At 41.0% G+C, this 26,463-nt stretch overlaps 1 long non-coding RNA gene across 2 annotated transcripts in view; it reads left to right on the top strand.

The window, feature by feature from the left end:
• Positions 1 to 26,061, top strand: part of LOC112548210 — a 34,439-nt gene extending 8,378 nt beyond the window's left edge. The window contains exons 2-3 of one of the 2 annotated variants that reach the window (XR_003092013.1): positions 23,694 to 24,014; positions 24,684 to 26,061. This is a non-coding gene — a long non-coding RNA (uncharacterized LOC112548210). The remainder of the gene's footprint in view (positions 1 to 23,693; positions 24,015 to 24,683) is intronic. The other variant, XR_003092012.1, reaches the window with a different exon arrangement.
• The last annotated feature ends 402 nt before the right edge of the window (positions 26,062 to 26,463 follow it).

The following is a 26,463-nucleotide window of genomic DNA, read 5'->3' as shown; positions in this document are numbered from 1 at the left end:
TTGCGCTCGGTGACGGGAAGAAAGATCGATAGGTGATCAGTCTATCGATCGGCAGACGCAAGTCAGATAACTTCAGAGGCACTCTGCAGCGTGCTCAAAGCTCTTCGACTTGGGCGGAAGTTGCGCGGAATTTTAAACGGCTAGCGAGCCAATTACTAGCCGCCACGTGTGAATAATTTAGCACTGGCCAATAGCGGGACACAAATTTACATTCGAATAGCGGGAACTCTTTGCATCGTGCATTTCTGTGCTGCAAAGAAGAAATGCATCCTGCAAAGGAAACTGCAAATTGGCGGGAACTCTCTCCTACACGCGGGTTCTCAATTGCAGCAGAACACTCTGCCGTGCAAAGGAGCTCTCATGTGGCCAGGAAATTCCATAGTGCCGAGGCACCAAAATCACTGGGTCGTGACAAGTTGATTTGACTAATATTTTATTAGTGTCATTCCTGCAAAGTCTTGCATCAAAGGGAATAGTATGTCTTATACAGTAATAGAGTAGGAGACATTAAGGGCTCAGCATTTGTCACATAGGCTGTCACTTGCTTTTGTATAATATACGAAGAGACTGCTGTTACTGCAGGTACCAGGGTGGTGGGCATGGAGTTTTAATGGTGCCTACTGTGCTTTAGAATAAGCATAGAACCACATTTCTGGTAGACAAAAGAAGTTGGGGGGTTTATCTAATCTCAGGGTTTGGCAAACCAAAAATTCTAGTGAAATATGCTCACATTGAAACATAAAGTCCAAAATTTTCTGCCTTATATTCAGCAGCTATAACTTCTTCTAATGAAAATCTTTCAGGCGTGAGAATATGCTGAGAGACTTCAATCTCACACTTAAAAAGATAGTTGAAAACAGTTCCTTCAGAGAAATTCTGAAATGAATCTTAACTCTCAAATAAGTCAGTCTGTCCATTTTTCAATGAAATGTTTGCAATAAATCAAACATTTTCATTTTAAAGCTGTAATCAACCAAATCATGAAAGGAATTCATTTATAAAAAAGCTAATATATATAATATTTAAAAATCTGTCTCCTAGCTCTGCAACTTAGTGTCTTCAATAAGTCAAAAGTCCTTGTGCTAATCCAAGAAAGCAGAAAAGGATATATTTCTGTTAGCATTTTCCACAGAAGACATTTTTCCATGGGAGTACCTGCAAGGTGACTATCTCCTGTGGAGCCTGCATGTCTCGTTTACCAAGGCACCTTGGAAATAAATTAGAAAAAGGATGTTCTTTGCCAGTCCATCTATGTGTATAATGATTTTATTCGTCTCATCCCAATCTCCCTATTTGTCCATATTGAAAATGCTCGAACAGTTCTGTCAAAGTTGACATATTCTTCTAAAATGAGGCCCCAGAATGGAACAGCAGGGCATTACATGTTAAGATAGACTCAGTGCAGAAATGTATGTTGAGGGGAGTGAGAGGGAGATGGAGAGGGAGTGGGAGGTGCAGCTCTGCATAGTGACAATCTGCAGCAGCTATAAATCATTGTAGACCTATCAATGGCGCTCTATTAGGCTCGGACAATTTTATACCAGCTAAGGCCCTGTTCACCTCAAAACTCAAGACACCCAGGGCACATCCCCATGTGCAGAGGTGTTCGTCTCCAGGGACACCTGGATTTGTGCCACTGCTTTGTGCCCTAGGGCATGCCCCTACATGTGTGCTTTGGCACATGCCAAATTGTTCCGGGTGGGATAGAGGATGCTGGGGCCAGCACCTGTGCTGGCCCCAGAAGACTTACCTGGGGTCCTGGTGGCCTCTTAGGGCAGCAGTGGCATCAATCCAGCCACACGGAGCCTGGCCAGAAGCCAGAGCAGTGCTATAGATGGCCAGATCTGTTTCTGGAAGTGCATGCTGCTGCCACATGCACTGCACCACTTTTTGCATAATTTTTTTTTGATACTGGGACATCTTGGTATCAAATTTTGGCACTTCACTGCAAATTTGCAACACAACACACAGTTGCACGTTCGCCTCATGGGGTTTGTACTGCTACAAACGGGTTTGAGGCACTACAAATCGCACTTGCACAGTCGTCTGGACATGCCCCCGGTGTTCGCCTTTAGGGAGAGACATTTTTTCCAAAGGCAAAAGGGCAGTTAGACACCTAGTGTCATTTGTCATACTTAGACTTCCCCAGACAGTTATGGAAAGGGTGCATTCAGTGCAGATTATGTGGTTTGAAAATTGCTGACCACCTCTTTCCTAATCAATGTAATTGGGAAATCTCTGTGATGGTCAAATATGAGTAGATTTAGATAAAGATTGTTTTTTCCTGCTTATATTAGAGATGAATGGGCACCAAAATACCCAGCCTTTTATCCTACTGCCAGACACATCTTTCTAAAGGGCTAGCTTCGAATGTAACCAGCTGCAATCCAGCCTATAAGAAATGTGGATGGAGACCATGCAGCCTGGGTCCATCTCTACTTTAAGTGCAATTATTCCAACTACAGGAGAGAAGAGGGAATCTCTTTTTTAAACCTGTATAAAATATGGCAGGTTCAGAGCCAATATAACACCCTCAGCCAGTTTGCATTGTGATATCGTCTCTGAAATAACTCTTGGCAGCCATGCAGTACTTTTGGAAGAGACAACGTTCAAGGAAGCACTAGTTACAAGATTTGCAGAATAATCAAAATAACTGGGCTACCATTAGTTTTAAGATCAAGATCCTTCAATTTTCCTTTACTGGCTCATTCCTCCTTAAAATTGTGGATTTTAATTTTTCAAATATTTGAGTTGTAAATTTAATTTTACCTTATTTAAGTCAGGACCTCTGTGCCTGCCAAGGTCCTTATTTAAGTAGCCTCCTTTGTCATAGAAGATATTTAAATAGTTATATTTGAGTTAAACTGCAGCTGAAATAAATTTCAAAAACAAACCAAGAAAAACAAACTTTCTTTAAAATCATCTAATTAACACCGAAGCCCAGTAAGGATTCAGATACTAGGCACTTCTCCAAGTCAACTGATTTCCTCTAGCAGCACATGCAACACACATTTATTAGATTGGGCTCCACATACAATGCAGTGCTGGCCACCACTTACTTTTAAAATGTGGCTCAAGGAGCTAGTGACAAGGGGAGTCCAATTTTTTGCACAATAATGCAAATGGTATAGTAAAATCTTTGTCCAAGATGTTGGAGACTCAGCTTAAGTAGTTTCAAACCCACAACTCTGACCTTCCCTGAGAGTGCCTGATCACTAGTGTAAAAGCTATATGGTGGCAGAGGAATTCTTCATATGTCCTGTTAATGCAGTGTCACTGTGCATAAAATAATTTAAGTTTCATTAGATCAGAGAGTGAACGTACTTTTAGCCTCATTTGAGAAAAGGGAGATTTCTGTGTTATGCTCTGTACTCTGAGAACTGTTATCCATTCTGACATGAAACAATTCTTGGAGCAAGGGCTATGAGAAACGTGGAGACTCCATGCTGTCTCTTTTTTGTGTAAACCTATTGTTATAGCTGAATCAGAGAACACAAGAAGAGCTCCATAGGTGAAGTCACTCTATGACTATGTTAAAGATACTAAGTTAAGTTCCCTGTGTAAAGCAGGCAGGAACCTGAACCTTTTTATCCAACATCTAAGGGAGGTGTCATAACTGCTAGGGTAATGCCCACTCTGGCACAGTATCTATATCTCAGCACACAAAAAAAGCAGGCCTGTTGCAGTCTACACTGGATTGCAAATATATTCCAACCTTTTTCCTCCCAACATTTTTTCACTAAATAGAATTACTGCTTTCCAGCCAACCCTAATTTTCATATCAGTTGGCAAGCAGTCAGGTGCATTTTGAATAGTACCATATTTTACATGTAACACAGCCAGCACTGGATTTGAGTCTCTTCAGGTGTTCCAGTTACCTGCAGTGCCCCCTTTTCTAGCAAGTAAAGCCTCTGAAGACCAAATGAGCTAATGTCAGTAATAAATTAATTAGGTTCTTTATTTTCAATATTATTTACATCTGAACTGAAGAGCCTTTGAATTTCATTATAGAGAAGATGCAATTTCATGCTATTCTGCTTGGATACCTTCAACAGTCCTAAAGAAATATACAAACAGTCATCAGTTTGATAATTTTAATGATTTCAAGTCTACCGAAACAAATGCAGATTTGTGATTTTGTAACCAACATATTTGTTCCACAATGAAACAATCTAATCTGAACTTCTGATTATAGGGCTCTCTGTTCAATGTCAATGTTCAAACTATAAAATACTAGCACTTTGATTAAATAAACTTTTTCCACTAGAGCTAAATGCAGCCTTTGTGCATCTTTGATCCCTATTCAAAGTGTGGTGCTCACGCTACATGCGCTATTGCTTGAGAAGAGTTGGGAGGAAAGATGAGTGAATACTGCAAGGTACTATTCAAAAACGTTTATTCAAGCAAAAAAAAATACTTTGACCAGTATTTGGAATCCCTTTTATTTATTTTGTACAAACAGCTGTATGAGAGGCAGATTTTGTTTGCAAAAATTACTGGAAAAAGCAAAAGTGTTGTATATATTCTTAATCAGAAGCAATCTAGAAGTCATTAACTAATTTGGCCTCTCAGGCTCAGAGATGTAACAGGACTGTCATGTAGGTGGTGCAGTGGCACTGAATTGTCTGGTTCGGTGTCATGGTTGTGTTGCTGGTGGCACTGCGTTGTCTGTTCCAGAAATGCACTGCTATTTTTGCACCTCCCCTCCCCAGGGTTTGTGTCTGGGGCTGGTGTCCCATTTGCCCTCCCTCACTAAACTACTCCCAGGCTACATCCTGAAGGAAGCTGAGCAGTCTAGCCCCAGTCTAATAAGGCATTTAAGTCTTGATTAAGCACCTCTTTTAAGCACATCCTTAATGTTAACAAAATGTGTATGTCCAGGTGTGTGTTTGTCCAACCAGTTGCTTTAGCACATGCTTGACTTTATTTTCACTTTAATTTGTTTAGTCAAATGCTAAAAGCTATGCATCTATGCTAGATTCAGGCCAGAATGTTATCACCTTTCAAGACTGAGTCTGACCTGATCCCTTTTCTTTTCTCTAAGAGGACTTGGTGACATTAGGTACTAGTCAATAGTTTAGATCAGGCTACTTTTTGTCAAGTATTGATTGAATTTTTTTTAAACTTGCAGATAAGCCACAATGAATTCATCATTGCAAATAACATTAGTGATTAGCAGAACAGTCATATATCTGAACAGAGTTCCAATTAACATTCTGGGTTGTTTTTGCTTCCCAGATAAAAGACCTCGGCCATTTAGGGAAATGTTTTGATAGCAACCCCTTCCTCCAACATGCCCCCCCCCCTTAAAACCCCCAAACAAACGTAAAACAAAAAAAGAAAAACATGAGACTTTATGTTCCTTCTGTCTAGTGTAGTCACTAATAGAAATAAAGTCTTTGTATATATTGTGTTGTAATAGCACCATGGTATTATTTCTCCATGTTTGCTGGATGACAAACTTTTAATAGGAGAATTAGAGGAGAATAATAATATAGCAAATGAATAGCCAATACCGCATATCTGGTACAAAGGTATAGACTAAAACACTGGTGGTCAACTAAATCTTTGTTAAAAATATAATGCTTCAAATGGCAACCTGTCAAAGTCAGTCTTTTCTTTGAAAAATATATTTGTGTGTCTGGTGTGTGTTTTTGGGTTTTTTTATGATTTGACCTGTTGTACTGATGTGTCACAAAACAAATAGGCACCAAATTATTTTTCAGTCTGCATAACAGTTCCCTTTTCACAGCAAAAACTGAGCAATGCAGATTACTATAAAACAAGTTAAACAGTTAAACCAAGTTCATACACCCAATGAATAAGTTCCAAATGATTCATGATATAGCAATCTATTTTCCTCATTTGAAAGAAAAGAAATAATCAAAAAAATGTTAGTATGTCTTCTGAAAATTGCTAATGGACCAGTTCATTTTATGTTATCTGAGTAATACATTTTGTAGATTCAAACACCTAAAAATTCCCACAAAATGTATAAGCAAACCCCCACTTTGTGTGTGCAAATGTAATTACTTGCTTAGGTTATATGAACTGTTGCCTGTGTGGTGAAATTCAGCTTTCTGCATAGCAAAGACAGGTCCAGCAACCTACATTAAATTCCTTGCTTTTGGACAGACTTCCTGTATAACTCTTAGGCAAATGATATAGGGTAGCTCCACACAAAAAGATAGATGCCACAATGATTCTTGTTGCAACACTTAACTTTTAGGTGCCAGCTAGAATTCGTAGTCTCAGTGGGAAAAGCCTGTGTCTGAAGTGACAGAGTGGAAGAGCTGAGGCTATTTCTGAGCAGCAAGGAGGCACCAGTCTGAAAGTGGTGCACTGAAATGAACCAGAGTTCTGCAGCTGGGTATCTAAATCAGTTTTCTCACACATGGACAGAGAGTACATGTCACTCTCTTGTTACCTAGTAGTGTAGGGATTAGAATACTGACCCAAGGTAGAGAGGCTAGAGGTTCATTTATGACTAAACCTGAACCTTCTTTAGCTGGCATTTGCGTGGGATCTGATCCAGTGAATGAGCTCTGGAAGCGTACCAGATTGTACCTACAGGAAAATGACTTTTAAAATCGTTTTCAACATCAGAATACTGTGAACACCAACATGAACAGCATGAGGATACCCAGAGAGAGATGGGCAACTTTTCTAACAGTAACCTTCATTTCTATAGCCCTTAGGAACTTCCTAACTTATGTGGCAGATGAGCAAGGTTTTGAGCACCAGATGATGAATTTACATATCTACTGAGCTGGTAGGGTGCACTCAAGACCCCTATAGTCACATCTATATTGCCTCCCCACCCACCCTAGGGCTTCCACAAAGGAAGTAAACCTCTCATATGCTTGTGACACTGGCTTCTGCCCAAGTACTGCAATTAAGCTATATATACAGCTTACAGGATCTTGCACCAGATACCTAATACAGATTATTTGGATAAGAAAGGGTGCAAACCAAGGGATGAAATAACCAAAGAGGCACTTGGATGGCTTTGATGGATCTGAATGAATTCAGGTCAGCAGGGCCTGATAAATTTCATCATAGGGTCCTGAAGAAACTGGCAGAGACGTTGGAGCCCTTAGCAATGATGTTCATGAAATCATGGGAGATGGGCAAGGTACCAAAGGACTAGAAAAGAGCTAACATAGTGCCCCTCTTTAAAAAAGGCAAAAGGAGGATCCAGGGAACTACAGACTAGTTAGCCTCACCTCAGTCAGGAAGTTACTGAAACATATCTTAAGGAAGTCCATTTGCAAGTATCTGGGTGAGGAAAGGCTGATCACAAGCAGCCAGCATGACAAACAAACTTGACTTCCTCCTTTGACAAAGTAACTACTTGGGTGGATGAAGGGAATGCTGTCAATATAGCATATTTAGACTTCAGCAAGGTTTTTTGAAGTCCCACATGACTTTCTCATAAACGAATTGGAGAAATGTGAACTGGACAAGGTAGATACACAACTGCCTCAGTAGCTACAAGCAAAGAGTAATTATAAATGGATCCATTCCAGAATGGCAGGAGGTTTCAAGTGAGAATCCCATAGGGGTCTGTTCCGGGCCCAGTGCTGGTCAACATGTTTATTTATGATTCAGATTCTGGAACTGAGAGCTTCTTGTGAAAATATGCAGATGACATGACTCTGGGAAAGATTCTGAGCACGTTGGAGGATGGGATCACAATTAAGAAGAACTTGAAAGATTGGAAAGCTGGGATGGAACTAACATGATTAAATTCAGTGCTGACAAATGCAATATGCTACACTTTAAGAAGAAGAATAAAAAATGCAAATACAAGATGAATGACACCTGGCTGGATGACTGCACTACAGAAAAGGATCTGGGAGTGTTAAATAGATCACAGACTCAGTATGAGTCTGCAATGCGATGCAGCTACAGAAAAGGCAAATGCAATTTTGGGTTGCACCAATAGAAGCATTAAATGCAAGATGCAGGGGGTGCATCTACATGTTCATTAATGAGCCGTAGTTACTGCGTATTTTAGTACTCACATAACCAAGTACTAAATTAATGCACAGAAACTGGCACTACTGCACAGTAGTGCTGGTACATGGCTTTTTAGTGATGCTAACTCTGCAGTAGCTTAATACTACTGCACAGTAGCTTATTAGCACAGGTTTTGCCTGGCACACTACTGCACAGTAGAATTAGGATACTGCACAGTTAGCGTCTTGTGTAGACACACCCAGGAGGTGATAGCGCCTACTACTCATCACTGGTTAGGCCCCATCTAGGGAATTGTATGCAGTTTTGGGCTCCACATTTTAAAAAGGAGGTGGAGAAGTTAGGGTCCAAAGGCAGATGGCAAAAATGATAAAGCTTGGAAGGTAAGTCATATAAAGACAAGTTGAAGAAGCGAGGCATGTTCAGCTTGCAGACAAGGTGCTTAAGAGAAGACATGATATTAGTTTTCAAATACTCAAAGGGCTGCAATAAAAAATGAGAAACCCCTTTGATCCGTTGTTGTAGAGGGCAGGACATGGATCAATAGCTTGAAGTTGCAGCAAAGTAACTTTAGATAGTCTATCTGGAAAAACAAATTCTTCATTATTCTAATAATGAAGCAATGGAATAGACTCTCCATTACTGGAGGTATTCAAGAAGAGGGTGGACAATCACAAGTCAGGGATGTTCTAGGCATAGCGATGCCTATGCTCTACTATGGGTATTTCCATGTTTCTGGGTTTTTCCAGTTGCTGCCTGGGGCCAGGAGGGAATTCCCTTCTCCCACCTTGCTGTTATATATGTCAGAGTTTTTTAAAGCCTTCCTGAGAGGCATTGGGTATTGGCTGTAGCCCAGGCTGGGGACTGGACTGTGGTGTGCCAATGCTTCTGTTAAGACTTAAACCCATGGTTTTCTGGCTAGAGGGCCTTGCCCCTCCACACAGGGTCAGACTGATTGCTATATTTGGGGTCAGGAAGAAATTTTACCCCGTGGTGAGATTGGTGTGGATTGCAGAGTTTTTTGCCTTCCTCTGAAGCAGGAGGTGTCACCATCTACCTGGGATCTCTTGAGCATGTATATTAACAGCAGCAGGACATTGGCCACTGTGGTCCCCCTGCTTTACCTGTGGCAAGTTAGGGAGTTATGTTTTGTGTTGTGTCAGGGTTGACTGTGTAGTTTAGCTAAGATGTTAGACATTAGATATGTATAGGATGGTTTGGATAGAGATGATTCTGCTTCAGGCAGGGGGATGGTTTAGATGACTTCCTGAGGTCCATTCCCGCTCTGCTTCTCTATGACTCTGTAATTCTATGAGTGTATACTTCACCACAGCTCTCAAAAATTCTCTCTCTAAGATGTATACAGTGCCTACTTGCTGGATTTGGGTGTGTACAGATAAGCAAATGTACAAGATTTATTTTCTTGGCAGCAATCTGAGGCTTGGCAGGGAGGCAGACTAGACATTGTATAAGCGTTTCCCATACTGCAAGGCATGCCCCCTCAGGGAGCACAACCAAGGGCAAAGTATTATCAGGATGTCAAGGCATGTGTGACTTATAGTGGCCTTTGGCAACAGGGGTAATTGGTAATAATCACTAGCAGGGGGAATCACCAGTGGGGAAACTGACTGGGGGGGTCTGAAGCAGGGGTACACAAAAGTAGCTGACTTTCATAGATGCAGGGTCAGAAGAGACCTCAACAGATCATGGAGTCCAACCCCCTGTCTAGGCAGGAAAGAGGGCTGGGGTCAGATGATCCCAGCCAGATGCCTAACCAGCCTTCTCTTAAAGACCCCCAAGGTAAGGGAGAGCACCACCTCCTTTGGAAGCCCGTTCCAAAGTTTGGAAAGAGTGCTGGGGTCAGATGACCCCAGCCAGATACCTATCCAGCCTTCTCTTAAAGACCCCCCAAGGTAGGGGAGAGCACCACCTCCCTTAGAAGCCCATTCCAAATTTTGGCCACCCTTACTGTGGTAGGGCATAAACCCGCAAATTCTTTTAAATGCTGGTCTAAATCTTTCTGCGCATCTATTTCAGCATTTCTGTGCCTCGGAGACATTATGCCTAGGAGACATAAATTGAACAAAATCAAATCAGGACAAGATTTTCAAGTGTCTCACAATATCTAATTCTTCCGCACTGTAGTCAACAGGTGTTTTACAGCTAATTTCAATGGATGTGGAGTTAGGCCAATGTTGGGTGTATTCTAATACTCCATTATCCAATTTCATGTTCCTAAAGAGTTACAGAATTCTAGTCCCTACTATGGAGTGTTTAGCATTCCTTTCTATGACATGAAATACTTGAAAGGACGAAACAAGTTTCAATACTTTGTAACAGTACATTAGTAAATAATTCCATACTAATACATATGGTGAGACAAATGAAAATAAAATATGCCACACTGCTGCTGTGCAAAAAGGTATGCAATTATGTATATATTATTATTAATTATGTACCAAAAAAATCAACATGTCACTTCATCAGATGCTATTGACAGATTGGTATCTCATGATAAAATCCATATGCCACATGACAATTAACAAAGTATATAAACATTAAGCATATTGTATCATATTTAATGTATTTATTCATATCATTTACTGTAGTTTGTGCTAAATGAATAGCTATGTAATATTTAAAAGATGCCAGCTCCAATTTGCAAGCTGTTAAATACATAAATATTAAACATTAAATTAATTCAGTTAAGTAAAGCATTTATTATATAAGATTCTCCTATTCAACTCTCCGCCTGATATCTGACACCTTCAGGGAAGAAGCCTGATGGAGCCTTGTCTCTGCCTATCTGCATAGTCACAGAGCAACTTTTTCACAAATGGACTTTGAAACCCATGGGAACCCTACCATCCTTTACCTCCCCTGTGCAAGATGAAGTTTCTTTTCTACTTGGGAGAACTCTTACAATCTTTGAATTCTCTTCTGCCTGACAAAGGGTGTTTGAGCCCGAAAGCTTGCAAAGAAAGAAAAATATTTTTGTTACTATTTAGTTGTTCTAAGAAAAGATATTGCTTCTACCTCAAGAGTTTTGTCTGCCTCTGCTTTTTCGATTAACATGGCTACAATCTATACCCCTTCATATGTATTTAATATCCCTGAAATATGTTTGGCTCTGTCTCCGTGATCATGGAATTAAATTGTGTTACACAATTTATGACTACTTGTATAAACTCTCTTATAATTACTATGGCTGCTATAGGGAGACTTAGTAATCATGACTTAAAACACGAGGGCCAACCTTTTTGACAGGTGTGTTTTATACCCTCCCTCACTGCCACTCTGATTCCTTTCCCATGTCCAATCTGCTGGTCTACTTCTTGTCATATTTACTACAGTTCTGCCTCCCTACTTCCCAATCTGCTATGTACTATACACAGAGGCTGCCCATGCACTTATGGCACATATGCCAGAGATTGACTATCTCTGTGTTAACATGTGAAGGAGTCCCTGTGTAAGCAATGAGAATATTACCTTGCTTAAAGTTAAGTACATGCTTCAGTGACTTGCTCGATCCAGGCATATATCTAAATGAATTCAAAATACAATTAAAGAATATTAAGTTAATAAAATAGGAAATGAGGGATAGGAAACTCATTTCTCATTGTTTCAAACCCAAAGGACCAGACTGTATTACTCAAGTTGAGTGTATTGTGGCTTGTATTCTGCTCAGGGGAAATTGAAAAGAAGCAGAAAGGGAAAGAAAAAAGTTAATAAACTAATGCCTGTTTTTTTGTTTGTTTGCTTTTTTCCAGCAATACTCCTTCATCTCTGTGTAACCAGCACTCATCACAGGGGCAGCTGTGACACCCTCTGGTGGCAGTTGCACCCTTGCCTAATCTGACTCTCTTTGGGCACTCTCCCCTCTTCCTGGCTTTCTGCCACACCTTAATGTTATCTCTTCAGGAAAGGGAGACTGTCCCAGGGCTTCCCATGCCTGATCTTACTCTCATGACTTGGGCACTTCGCCTACCTCAGTTACTCCCTGGTGTGATTTCCAGGCTTTCCTGCTTCTCCTGGGCACTTCACCTCTTATGGGTACTCCTGAGCACAGCCTCCCTGCCTGTACTCCCACTCAGGCACTTCAACTACATGGGCTGCTCCTGAGCACTGTATCCTACCCTATCAGGTTCTGATTTCTAGACACCTTTGCCTGATACCCAAGCTACTTTGCCCTGCCTCTGTCCCCATCTATGCTGTGGCCCCCTGGCCCTAATCTCTGGGTTCCTTTGCCCCAATCTCTGGGCTCCTTTGCCCTGCTTCTGCCCCTCTCTGGGCTATGGGTCCCTGGCCCTGATCTCTGGGCTATGGGTCCCTGGCCCTGATCTCTGGCCTTTACTCCTGGGCCAGTTGGGACCTCCCATAGTCCCTTCCACAAGCCTGCAGTGCTGCTTATCCCAGCTCAGATGTTAACCAGGAGCCTGTCTGCAGTCCTGCTGTTCAGGATCTCCTCTCCCTCTGGCTCACAGGGCTAGACTGCCAGACCAGATCAGGCCCTCAGCTTATATACTGATAGCCCAGCCCTTTGCCAGTCAGGTGACTCCCCTGATTGCCACCTGAGCCCTTGTTGCAGCCTTTTCTCTTCTTAAAGGCATGCGTTAAGAACCCTGTCACATCTATCTATGTACTTTGTTCTCCTTTTTCCCCCTCTGTCAAACTCTTTTTGCCCTTTCCTTTTTTCACATACTGATGCCCTACCCAGCTCCATTTTTATTGCTCCAAATTATCTATCTAATTATCCTTTTTTCAGCTTTTTCTTGGTTTCAGATGTCATAACCCCTTCTCCTTTAAAGCTAAAATCATTTCTAGGTTTTAGCCTTTTCAAAAAAAGTCAAGTACTATTGCCTAATACTTCCAACTTATGCCAAACACCTATGATGATATGGACATAATATTCTGAAGTGATGAGCTCCAAGACCTTTAGGTAAAGTTAATGGGAAGTTGGGATGGTAAACATCACTGTAAATGATTCCCAAGTATAGAGGAAAGAATTATTTTCTTCCTTTGTGCATTCATGTTTGTGTGTTAAAAGTCATGGAGCAGGATACAGTGAAGGGTTTGAAAAAGTCCTGGATTCTAGAATGGAGGAACTGGCATTCTGGTTGCTCCCACAAAATGTGTAGATATGAAGAAGATCCCAGAATCTCCTACTGTGTCACTCCCTAACATCAAAACAGGGAGTACCGAGACAATCCCTGAAGATCTGGTTGTGGCAAAGGATAGCATGCTACTGAAATTTCATTGCCTTCTCAACAATAGGAAGAGAAGGCCAACGGACTTGACTGAAGACTCTACGAGAGTCCAGAAGTTATCAAAAGTAGGTCTTTTGATACTGATTGTAACAACAGCCATCTATTGTACAGTAGACTTCATCTATAGATGTCAAAACACCTTACAAAAAAAGTATTATAGTCACATTTTACAAATAGGAAATCTGAAGCCCCAAGAGATAAACTGATCTGGAAATAGTTAATCGGAAGACCATTGCTAGAACTCAGGCCTCTTGAGTGTTAATCCATTGCTTTATTCACTGGGAAGAAATGCCACCCACTCTTGCATGCTTTCATAGAGGTCACTCATTTAGAAAACATTTTGCAGATGTGGTTATTTCTGCACAGTTGTTTAAGTGCATAATGTAACCTAGACAGGCCAAATGTGGTATAATTTATCATGAAAGAAAAATTACTTGAAGATGTTACAAATGCGTAAAATAACAGCTGTTATGTTGCTGAAAGCAATGCAGTAGTGCATGCACGTGTTACTATAAAACATGGTGCTTATTAACTGTTCCACCTTTCTACAGTGTTTTTTTTAATGTTATGTTAATTGTCATCTATTTCATTAACAGCTTGTGTGGGATTTCCTTTGCACAGCAAAAGTATCACAAATAAACAAGTAATAATTAAGCTATTAATGGGCTTTTTGATAATTAAAGTTGGGGAGAATGAGAGTAAATGAAAGTTGAAAAAAGCTATTATCACTGGCATGTTTAGCATTAGATTTTGTCAAGTGAGGGTTGATAGAAAGACAATTCAGATATTGGCACATACTCACCTTTTGAATTCACCCTACTTTTGGGAGGTTTTTTTCTGGCTAAGTCCCTCCAGCTCTATATAGCACCACACTTTCCATCTGGTTGCAAGAAAGACTTTCCTCTCCTTTGCCCTATTTAAAACTGATATGAAGAGTCTAATAACTAGTACTTACAGTGACCAAAGTGATCCGGTATTTGGAGTTATTTCTCTGTCACTAATCTTTGTTATTATTTTTACTTCTATTAAAATCTATGTAGTAGAAGTACTTAAAACTTTTGTAATTTTTTTAATTTTCTGCCCTGCTCCCATTGGGTGCTGACATTTATCCAGCTCCCCAGTGTAACTCATGGCACTTCACAGAAAGTGCTATGAGTTATAGTGAGACCCCTGACCCAACAGATGTTTGCTGTTGGGGGGAGGGGCGGGGGGTGGAGAGAGGGAATCAAGCTCCATTTTGGAGAGAGACTGCATTCCCTCTCCCTCCCAGCTCCAGTGCTGTTATCAGGATGGAAGGGGGGAGAAGGCAGGGGAGAGAGCTGTGGTCTGGGGTTTTCCCAGCCTGCACTTGAGGAGGGGGCATGGATTGGAGCCCGCTGAGGTGAGAGGCACAGACTGGACAAACCCCAGACTACAGCTTCCTCCCTTGCCTTCTCCCACCTTCCATCCTGAAGACAGCACCAGGAGCAGGGATGAGCTGATGCAATCCAGTCCTGCTCGGACTCAGGGACAAACAGAAGTTAATGAAGGTGCTCTGCTTTGCAGCACCTCCATCTGAACCCTCATTAAATGTGGGGTAATTTGTCTCATGATTGGGCTTTTTTAAAGTGCTCTGCAGCCGTCCACTTCTGTAAGTCCATAGCTTTCGAGTGCTTTCAGGGGGCTGATTGCATGACAAATATCACTTCTGTCAATGTCCATCAGTTATATATATGAGAAAAAAGAAGACTGGCTTAGGTGGAATAAAGTTTACATAGCTCGTTTCTACATCACCCTGGTCACAGCTCTGAGGGTCACTCCATAGTAGGTATGGGAAGGAGGGTGTTAGGAGAAGGAATAGGCAAGATGTGTCGCACAAAGCTATCTTTACAAGGCATGTCACCCTTTTAGATGTGTTGCTTTGATTTTCAGGTTAAAGCAGATCTTTGACTGATCTACTTTCTGCTGAAGCCAGAGATCAGGCAAAGAATTAAGGAGTCATCACAGAAAAAAATCTACGCAGCTTCCCCTATGTTCCCAGGGAGGTCACTCTCAAGCAAACCAGACACAGATACCTCAAAAGTGGAAGGGAGGGAATATCACCATCAGCAAATCTTCACTGCCTCATTTCCAGGTTTGGCACAGGCTGGATGGGTGGGCTTAAGAGAGGTAGCTTTGGGACCACCAGGGAAGCATCACAGACAAACCCATAATCAGTTCTGTAACTGCTGTCAGCTTTGCATTGATGTCAGTTTCACAGATGTAGTAGAAAACCTAGGTTTGTCAGTTTTTCTTGTGAATAAATTGAGTCTGCTGATAATTTACACAAATTATTTCCATTTGGCAGCCAGTACCAAAATATAAGTCCTGGTAAGAAGTTTTGCAGCTAGTGTTAAAGATGCAGCAATTAAGTTGTCCTTAAAATTTGATGAAATTTGCACTTCTCCCATAAAAAGATGAAAACATATGCCCAGGCAAATACAATATCAGAGCTATTTCGAGAGGGGATCAAAGCAGAGAGATAAGAATAAAACCATGTTTGAAAAAAGAATCCATTAGGTTTTGCTTTTTCTATTGTTCTTGACATGTTTTGAATCAGTATTCAATGTTAAACATTAGTTCAGAACAAATTGTGCCCTGAATGTCTCTACCCAACTATGGACAATCCACAGAGAATCCCACAACCTGAGTTCAGCTCATCTCAAATGTACAATACAGCTGTAGAGAGCTGTTTGGCAGAGATTCAAATATCTTTTGAACAAGCTCCTTTATGCTCATGCACTCATTGTTTCTGTTCAAAGCGCATCATGAAAAGTAATTCTGAAAGCAGCCAATATTTGTATTGATTCAGTTGTTTTATTTGAGAATAAGAGGAGTCAAGGAGAAAAAAGACTTTATGAGCCCATAACAAAATTAGTTCCTTAAATGTCTAGAAACAGATTCAATGGTACACAAACTCTGATGCTTTTAGGGAACTTTTGACTTACCTACCTACAGCAAATCAAGTTGTAAAAATGTGTCCTATGTTTTTGTAATATTTTTGAGGATTTTCCATTGTTTGACAAGAAGCACGCTGTAAGCTTATAGCTTTCAAGAGCAACAGGATGAACCATGTGTAAGAATAAGTGTGGAATGCAGAAAAAGTGAAAGTGATGGCAGATTATGCCGCAGGAACTAAGTATCGTCTTCTAACTCCATATTCTTTTGATCACATAGGCCACAGCTCAGTGAAGTACTCATGCACAGGCTGACCTAGGAGGTTTAATCAATAATAAATAATTTTTAATTAAAGATTCCATAATAAAGCAATGAAGACCTTCTGAAAGTTTCACCCGGGTTCACTTTTATCTGTCCCCTACTGCCTAAAATTCCACATGCAAAACAGAAAATGACCTTTAATGTCCAAGGATCATATCTAATATACTCTTTGAATATACTCCATTTTGGTCATTCAGAACTAAATTAAGAGAAAAACATCATATAGTATTTGTCATTCCATTCCTTTTACCTGTAAAGAGTTACTGGCAATAAAATTCTGTGCTCGTTTGATGACTAAGTTTAAACTGAAAATGTTATAAAATACAGATTCAGGCCATTTAGTTGACAATCTGTTAGTCTTCTAGCTCAGATCTAACTGAATAAATGCAAAAACAGTGTTGAAAACCTAGAAAATAATGATACTTCATAGAGATGTTTGAAAAATTGGCAGCTTTGGAAAAGCAGACAAGAATTAATTTTATTTTGCAAAAATGTGTGTTCAAATAGTGGTTTCTGATCAGTTGATGGGATGTAACCTTTGTTCATAAGCTGTAATATATGAGAACTTCTAAGTTGTAAATTTTGAAATATTGGGATGTTTTTCAAAAGCTCATATTGTATTAGTAGCATACTTCCAACCTAAATTACTTTGTAAAGTAAGTTAAGTGGTTCAGTTCAGTCTTTTGAGACAAGTATGTTATTTTTCCAACAGTCTGTATTATTGAGAAAGTTTCACAAGTTCTTTCTCCAGATATTGCACAGGAGACATACTTGTATAACTCTTGTAATGCTAACTGAAAAAAATCCCTCGTGACTCAACTAAAGATCATATCACATAGATGGGCTGTTCTTTGGGGACATATTATAGAGCACTCAAAATGGGGTGTAAGTATTCTTTGAAAGAGCTATTACTTGTCTCATTGCATATACCCTCAAATCAAGGTCCCAATACTAGGAAGAACAGTCAGCCCTGTTAAAAAAGCTCAGCTGTGGGGTATTTGGGTAATGAGGTAGTGTCCCACAGGGAGCTTTAAAAGCTCCCAGAAGAAAAAGCATTAGAGAGGAGGAAGCAAGCTGTGAGGAGAATAGGAGGGCCCCAGGTTGTTCTGGGGCCAGAAAAATGGAGCAAGGGACACTCCCCATCTCATGTCTGGGAGGGGACAGAAGGATCTTGTTTAGTTTTTTGTTTACTTAAAGCTGTACTTTGCTTGGGAGAACTAGCAGAAGAGCTCATAAGGGAGTGAATTCTTTTGCAAAAGCCAGCAGGTTAAATGACCTGCTTAGAGTCCCTTGAGCTTTCCCTTTAATTGGATAAATATCCATGAGAACTTAAAACCTTCAGATGATTGCCTTTGTACACATAGTAACAGACTATATTTTCATTCAAATGAAGTGGTGCCTTGTCCAAACTTAAAGAATCCCACTGTCTAAAAACTAAGTGCATTTCTTTCTTTACTCTGACCCTCTTCATTAGTTCTTCTTTGTGGGATGCGTCTACATGTTCACTAATCCACTGTAATTATGGAATATTAAGTTTAACAGATAATGTAATAACAGGTACTAACTAAATGCTAATACTGTGTATTAGCACATTAGCACCGTTTTTGCCAGTCGCACTAATGCACACTAGAATTAGCCCAGTGGGCATTAAGTGTCTTATGTAGAAATGCCCTATGGGTGCATCTACATATGCACTTTACTGCGAAGCTGATTAATCAGCTCCACAATAAAGTGTCACTATCTAGACATGAGCTGGTGCACAGTAACCTAATTAACTCCACCATAAGATAGTACTGTTAGGGAGTAATCACGTGCAATGAAACACACATGTAGATGGTTATTGGGGCTGCCTGGGGCATAAGGGTGCTAAAGTGCAGGGACAGCCTGATGCATAGCTCAACACATTAGCATTGATCTGGTGCCCAAGCCATCTCCTCTGCCACCCAACACTACCACCCAGAGCCTGGGGCTGACCCCCTGAGCCTGCTGCCAGACTGGATCTGCTCCACCCATGCTAGAGTTCATTGAGTTGCCTTAATAGCTCGTGTAGATGCACTCCATGTGGAATATCTTAAATACCTGATGTTCCTCACTGTAGTATAGGGTGGTACCTTACAGACTAACTGGTTCAGAAAGACATAATCTTGTATAGGCCACAGCCTGCTTCATCAGAGGCAATGTTATTGTGGCAACAGAAGGAATTCAGAGACAAGCAACAAAAATTACTTCCTTGATGTGCAGAAAAAATGAAAAGATTGTAGCTGTTTACCTTAGACAGTACATAATCAGTATTGCCAACCCTAGTTGTTTAAAAATCATAAGCCTGCCTCCCCACCCCCGGCCAAAAAACCCACAAAGTTTTAATAATAATTTTGAGGTTATTTTATTTGCCCTCTTGGATGTCAGCCTCTTTTGAGCTCCTAAGGTCAACTTAGTCCACTTTTTCCATGTTTCTATTTTCAAGAAGATAGTTAAAAACTTATATTTTAATGAAAAGTCTTCATCTTTTAATTAAATTTGAGATTCTCACTTAACCTTATGACTCAGGGAGCTTTTTTATAACTACATCATGAAATTCACTTTGAAGCTGGGAGAGTTGGCAACACAGTGAGGATATGAGTAAAGTGTACAATTAAAGTACATGAGAAGTAATCAGGGAGCTTGTATTTATAATTCTGCATAACATGTGAAGGAGGCATTAAGGAAAACTGAAAGGCTTCAAATTTAATATGCACATAAAGCTCCCTTCATAAGACACAAGAAGCATTGTGTGCAAGGGGCTGGTAATGTTAAAAAAATACCCAATTTATATGGATAACTATAACTGAATATTGTCATTAATATTTTTAATGGATTTAAACCTCATATTTCAGGTCAGAAGCCAATCACTGTCTGAAAGGAATTATGAGAAACTTTCCCGACAAGCATAGGAACATTCAAGATTATGGTGACAGGTGTGGCCATACCCCCCTTGGCTATATGTTACATATGTAGTGAAGAAAGCTCATCATTAGGGATCTCTGGAATTTACGTCACAAGTCTGCAATGAGATGGCTTATTTAATCTTGGAGTTTCCCCCATGTGCCTCCCCATGGCTGATTAGTGGGAAGGGCCCATCGCTTACTGCTCACTGCCTGCACTGGATGGCCAGGAGATGAAAAGCACAGCTGAGGTTTCAGGAGTTGGTGGCAAGCTGCAAGTGTGGTGCTCCTCTGCCAATGAGTGGTGGTGGGGCACTCAGGGGAAACTCCAAGACTAAGGAAGTTGCTGTTCCATGTACTTCCAGTGCAAATTCGGGAGATCTCTACTCATCATACATGTATCACGCTGCCAAAGGGTGGTGTGCCAGCAGCCTTTCACTGTGATCCTGGATTCTCAGATGTCACTGGCATTTCAGCCAGTTGTTCTGGGCCTCCTGTCCTCTGCTGCTGGATTTGGGGCGGGGATGCGGGGGGTGTGGAGTAAGAGAAGTGGGAGGGGAAGAGCAAACCAGCAGCAGGCTCCAGAGCTACTTTAAAGCAAGAACATAAGGCAGACCACTCAGTGATCTGTCATTCAGTGAGCTCATAGAGCTCCCAGCATGTGCAGACTTATTAGCAGGACTTCCACAAACATACGTGAGCTCCGAGAGCTCACTGTGGATGCAGCACACAGCCAAAAGTAGGTGCGACCTGCCCCTTCTTGCACGCAAATTTATATCTCATCTACTCTAGCAAAATCATCAAGTTTCAGGATTGAATTTAATTTTATACAGATATGTCTTGCCTTAATTTATATACTCTATCCTAAAAGACTGACATTAATGCAGTACTGGCTCCGCTTTGCATAATCCAAAATGGGGCTTGTGACTTTACACTTTGGTTTGCATAACTGTATCAAGTCAAGTCCTATAAGTTCCTCTATAATTTTTGGTTTGATTTTTGGTTTGAGGAGATGCTAGAGATAGCATCTCCTCATTCTAAAACAGAATATTTGAATGACCAAAGCTTTCAAGATTTCTCCTTTCATTGTTCTTAGACTCTTCTGATGAAGTGATGAGGACAATGGCAGAACAAAAGCAATACTTCAAAGCTGCCATTGCACTTTATAATGTAGCAGATACTATATAATTTAAAATATGTATTCTCCTTTACTTTCTTTAGTGAATCTGTGATGCATAAATGGGTAGCTTTGTCAATGCCATATGAGTGACTTCCTCTTCAGAAAATCTCTCTTCTTTGAATTACTTTTTACTTGTGAAGTGAGCTTAGTAAAACCAAAATGTCAAACAGTAGCAAGGAAAGATGATATTTTATCAGACACTTACATCACAGTGAGTGAGTAAAATTGAATCAAGTATATTATTCACCAAAGTGAAGACTGCTGGCAACTTGGTATTAAGAAAGTCTAAAAATGAAACATAAATGTTAAGCAGATCTTATAGCTACTTGGAAGCTAACTGTAAAGACAGAATCACAGATAATAGCTGAAAAAGACCTATTAAAGTATCTAAGTCAGCTTTCCAACACTGTAAGTCTGTTCTCTACTTTACACTTGCTAGTGCTTAGTCCAGACTAGTTTTATAATCCTTCATTTATTCTGCTTTATATACATTCTAACATTGCTCTCTTAACTAGAGGTGGTCAGGAATTTTCCAACAAAACAGGTCTGTTGGGTTTCAATGAATTGGCATTTTCCAAACATTTTTCAGAAATGTCTGTTTCAATGACCTTTCAGTGAATCCTTGAGGGAGATCAGACAGAACCTGATTTGATCTTTTTACAGTTTCCCTGGCTCCCAAAGTCTGTAGCTCTGGCATAAGCATCCAATGTTGACTACATCAGAGTTGAGGACTTCCAGGATCCCTAAAAAGTACTAGGAGTACCAGTTCTATCCAGGGATCCCAGAAGTCTTGAGAGCATTATCTCTAACTAGAATTTGCAGGGCTTCAAGGCACCCTGACATGGACCCAGGAAGTCATGGGGTGGGCTTCCAGGGTCCATAATTTCAGGGCAATGTTACCATGAATACTGCCCTAGGGTGATGGACTCTCGAGCTTCTAGCCCCTGACCAATTCCCATAGCCTAGAGAACCAGCTGCCCTAAATCAAGCAGCTCAGTAGTCTTGAAGCTTTGCAGTCCTTGACCCAAGGACAATTAACAAAGCAAGTTTGTCCCAAAAGCACACAGTCCAAAAATGCTAGCAGCTTCTGACTTAAGTTGAGAAGACTTCTGTTAACTTAATTGCTTCTCTACATGTCAGGGATGTAAAAAGTATGTCCTAGGGAACTATTGACCTGTTAATCTCATGGCAGTCTGAGAGAAAACACTGTCATGATTGATCAAAAAAAATCTATCAAAAAAGAATTACCATATTTTCTCACATACCACACATCCTAAATAAGACAAGCATGTTATTTTTGGAGGGCAGAATATAGGGGGGAAAAGATTTTCCAGAGTCATGGCTGACTTTGTGCCCTAGAGTAATGCCTCCTAGAAACATACACAGCACATCCAGATGAGCATGCATGTATGGTTTGCACCACCTCAAAGCTCTTTGAGGAGCTGCAAAACTGCATGTGGTGCACATGCACCCATTCGCTGCACTGCTAATTTGCAGTATAGTGCCAGCATTGATACTGGAGATCCCAGTATCAAAACAAAACAAAAAAACCCCAAACACTGTAGAAAACAGCAGTTTGGCACATGTGGCAGCAGTTATGTGCCATCAAAAATGGAAGCTGGCCAGCCATAGCAATGCTGTGGCTGCCAGTCAGGCTCTGCGTGGCCAGATCAGCACTGCTATTCCCCTGGGAGGCCCCCAGGACCCCAGGTAAGACTGCTGGGGTCAACACAAGTACTGGCCCCAGCCTCCCCTACCCCACCCAGAAAAATCTGGTGTGTGCCGGTGCGCACATGCAGGGGTGTGCCTGAGGCACAAAGCAATGGCACAAATATGTGCCACTGCTATTTGTGCCACAGCAAAAATGGAACCCTACACATATGTGCGCCCTTCTGGATATGCCCAAGTGCAATGTGGCACCCCAGGAGAGAGTCTAGGTGAGGCAGTAGGAACTTCCTGGTGTGGAAGGACAGCAACAAGCTAGGACCCAGACCTTTACAAGGGCAGTAGCAATGCTGTTACTTCCTTATTATAAAAAATAAAGTGCTACTTCCATACCACACACCTCGTCAAGATAATACAGACTTTATGCAGCAGTTTGCTTGCCCTAAGCTAGCTCAGTTGCTGCATCAGGCATAAGTTACAATGTTCAGCTAATAGCTACTGCAGATTCCTTAGAGGTTGTGAGAGGGTTAACTTGTGACTCAACCCTTTCCACTTACTAGGGCAAGAGAGAAGAGGCAGCCATTTTGGCTTCCACTGGAGCACAGCATCTCCCTGCATCTACTTCAGTGAAGAAAATTCAGTTTCTCTGCTTATGATTTGCTCCTCAATTTTGGAGGGCTGATTCTGTGTGTGGTTTTAAAGTAAATATGGTAAAGGCTAAAGATGCAATGCCAGTCATCCTGGTTATGTGGAAGGCAGATCTCATCAAACACATGTAGTGTCTTTTTCTTGACAAAATTATAAGTCTGGTTAATAAAGGCTATGGTTTGTTATAGTATCCTTGAATTTCTTCAAGGCATTTGACTTAGTACTGCACGAACTCTTGATTTAAATAAAGGGGCGGGGGAAAACTTGCATTATATGTAATTACCAGAACAGACACGAGATGGATTAAAACTAGCTCACTGACAGATTTTGAAGTGCTATTAATAAGGAGATATCAATTAAAAGAGACATTTTAACAGGGTCCGCAAACTCCAATACTATTTAATATTTATATCAGTGATCTAGATGATGATCTAAAATACTTAAAAGTTAAAATTTGCAGATGACTCAAAGACTGAGATAGTAATTAATGAGTAGGACAGATTTGACTTGAACTACCTGGTTCAATAGTTCCATTCCTATAAAACATATTATAATATAGCCAAAATTGTGGTACAACATCTAGAAATAAAGAACACCACTTCCATGTACAGGATGGGAGAGTTAGGAAGGAGCAGCTTCTTAGGCAGAAGAAGTCAAAGATCAACCACGGGTCTTCCTCTCAGTATGAACTTCCAGTGCAACGCTCTACCAGAAGAGGGCTAATTTGACCTTTAGATGTAATTAAAAAGATCCTATAAAGTAAAGGTAGTGAAATAATTTTGTTTGTGTTACTAGTTTAAGGGCGGACAAAATATGGCCTGTAGGCCTCATCTGGTGCACCAGGAGATTTCATCCAGCCCATGGACAGATGCCCACCAATTAATTGTATCTGGCCCAGCCCATGACCACCACTGCTGTGCTCCACATGGGGCTGAACCTCACCCACTCTCGCTGGGGCAGCATGCTGCACCCCCACCCTCTTACACAGGAGGGCCCCAGCCAGTGCACAGCTTCCAGGCAGGGCTGCTACTGCTGCAGCCACCCACGGAACTGCTCAGCTCCCCTGGCCTCCAGTGACTCCTCCTCATGTCCCTGCTGCAACACTCTGGGCAGCAGGTAGGGAAGTGGTGGTGGGCAGGGAGAAACTACAACTGGGTGGGATTCCAGAGCATGGGGCCAGGGCCAGATGAAGTGTGAAACCCAGAGTGCTGGTCCCAGACCCAGAGGGGCAGTATGAGCCCAGAGCCCGGGTTGGCCTGGTTCCATTATACAGGGCTCCCTGTGGCTCATGTGCAGCTCCCAGGACTTGCATACCACCAGCCCCCCCCCCCCCCCACCACACACACACACATACACCCTCCATACTTCCTGACACCCTCCCCCACATGCATCCCCACCACAAAACCCACACTCACATCTTCCCCCACACCCTGCCCACACATCCCCATAGTTTGTCCACACACCCACCCACAACCTGCCACAAACTCTACATCCACCCTCACCCCATACATCCCACCCCCACACATCCTCCCCCATGCCCCCCCACAAATTCTACACTCAGCCCACCACACAGCCACACCCCACACACTCCGCCATACACATCCCACACACCTGCCCACACACAATATACAAGAGTACGATTTTATTTTGAGCTATTATGCAATCACCTCTATATACACTATGCAAACATATGTAAATCAGGACAAAAATATTTGTTGGAATAAAATTAAAATATGTTATAGTAGTTGTTTGATTGTTAATATATGATTTGTTTTTTTTTCCCAGTTCCAAGATGGCACCCCTCTCACAAGGAGTTTCCTAAGCTGGCAACCAGGGGCTAGGGCACCTATCAGGAGATGGGGCTACCCTTGCAGCCTTCAACAGCTCACCAAAACTCATTAAACAGCCCTCCAGCTGAAGTAATTGCCCACTGCTGTACTAGCAAGACCAATATGAGAACATTGTCTGGTGCCCACACTTCGTGGAAGATGTAAAAATACAGGAGGGAGTTCAAAGGGCGACAAGAAAGTTCTAGTAGCTGAAAACAAGCCTTACATGTGAGGCTTAAGTAGTTTAACTCGTATGGTTTACTAAGAAGAAGGTTGGACAGTGACTTGATAATTTAAGCAATTATATGTGGAAAAAAGTGACATCGCCATCCCTTCTAAACTTGGATTCATTCTGTTCATCTCTTCCCTGAATGCATCTTAGAAGAACTGGTTTATCTGTATTGTATTCAACATGCTCATAACACTTCCAGTTTTATAGTAAGACATTGATTATAATAGTCAGGAAGCATTTAGTCCTTTTGTCCCACTAGGTAGATGTATTCTGTTTCCACCACTGTATGAACAGTTGGAGATGGGCAACTGTGCATAGAGTACTAGTGCTCTGATATACCACTATTAAGCAGGGTCAAAATGAGTTCCAGATTAGAGATCAGGAAGGAATATTTCCTCTAGCTTGCACTGAGAGTGGAACAATATTTTGTTCTTCTGCTGCCTGTGCATGACCCCCACAGGCAAACCCTATAGGTACATCACAGATGATGAATTCCCTCCTATTTCAGGATCTCAAGCACCTGGTTCTCTCTTTCCTAGTCTAAAAATTGCAAAATGAGTAAGATCGCAAAGCCAGCAACTAAGGATAGTCATTCAAAAACTGTAGAGTTTTCTCTGCCTTGCTGAGACGTGAGAATGTATAACATATTTTATTGAGAATGACTGCATTTGCAGATGAGAGACGTGATAATTAGTGTGTGTGCTGGATTTCAAAACATGAGACAAATAGACTTGATTCTGCCATTGAAGATGTCAGTCATGTGCCAATCAAATGTTCATTTCCATAGTAACTAAAAGAAAAAAACAGTCAAAATATGAAAAAAAGAAATATATATATATATTGCAAACAAATGCATAGTATGTGGGTGGTATGCAGTAAGTTGACTAGTGCCTCATAAGTTCATGAGTAATTTGATGTCCTAAACTAATAAGGGGGAAAAATCTTTCTAGCCCACATGTTAAGTACCACTGTGAATGAAAATTAAAAGATTTGTTAGATGGCATTAACCAATAAGTACCTTTCTCTGTAAAGGAAAATGGCTTTATAATAGAACTGCTAAAGTACAGCTACTATGCAACATATTAAAACAGAAGAAATTGTGTATTATTATTGCTTCGAGAATGTGACCAGTGAGGGAGTCTGAGTCAGGTCATTCCCCTCATTAAAATCCCAAAGCAACATTTGAACCTGCTCAGAAATAACTCTAAAAATAAAATGAGGATAATTAAACTATGTCCCTTGTACAGTATGTACCTAATAGATTCACAATGGTGGGCATTTAAGAACTGTGTAGTACAGTTAGTAAATAATAACCATCCTTATACAAAAAAAATCCTACTACAAACAACAAATTTGAAGGCAAAAAAAAAAAAAAAGCCAAAGATAATGCTACTGACAATATGGGTTTGGGAAAGCATTAATGAACATATGGTTTTGTCCCCTGACACCCACAGTCCACTGATTGAAAATTGTTATAATAGGACTGAGTCCATTTTTAGAGGTG

The sequence above is a fragment of the Alligator sinensis genome, unplaced genomic scaffold, assembly GCF_000455745.1.
Source record: "Alligator sinensis unplaced genomic scaffold, ASM45574v1 scaffold465_3, whole genome shotgun sequence".
Classification (NCBI taxonomy): Eukaryota; Metazoa; Chordata; order Crocodylia; family Alligatoridae; genus Alligator; species Alligator sinensis.
Note: the sequence above shows the minus strand (reverse complement) of the source record. Positions and strands in the feature narration are given on the sequence as shown.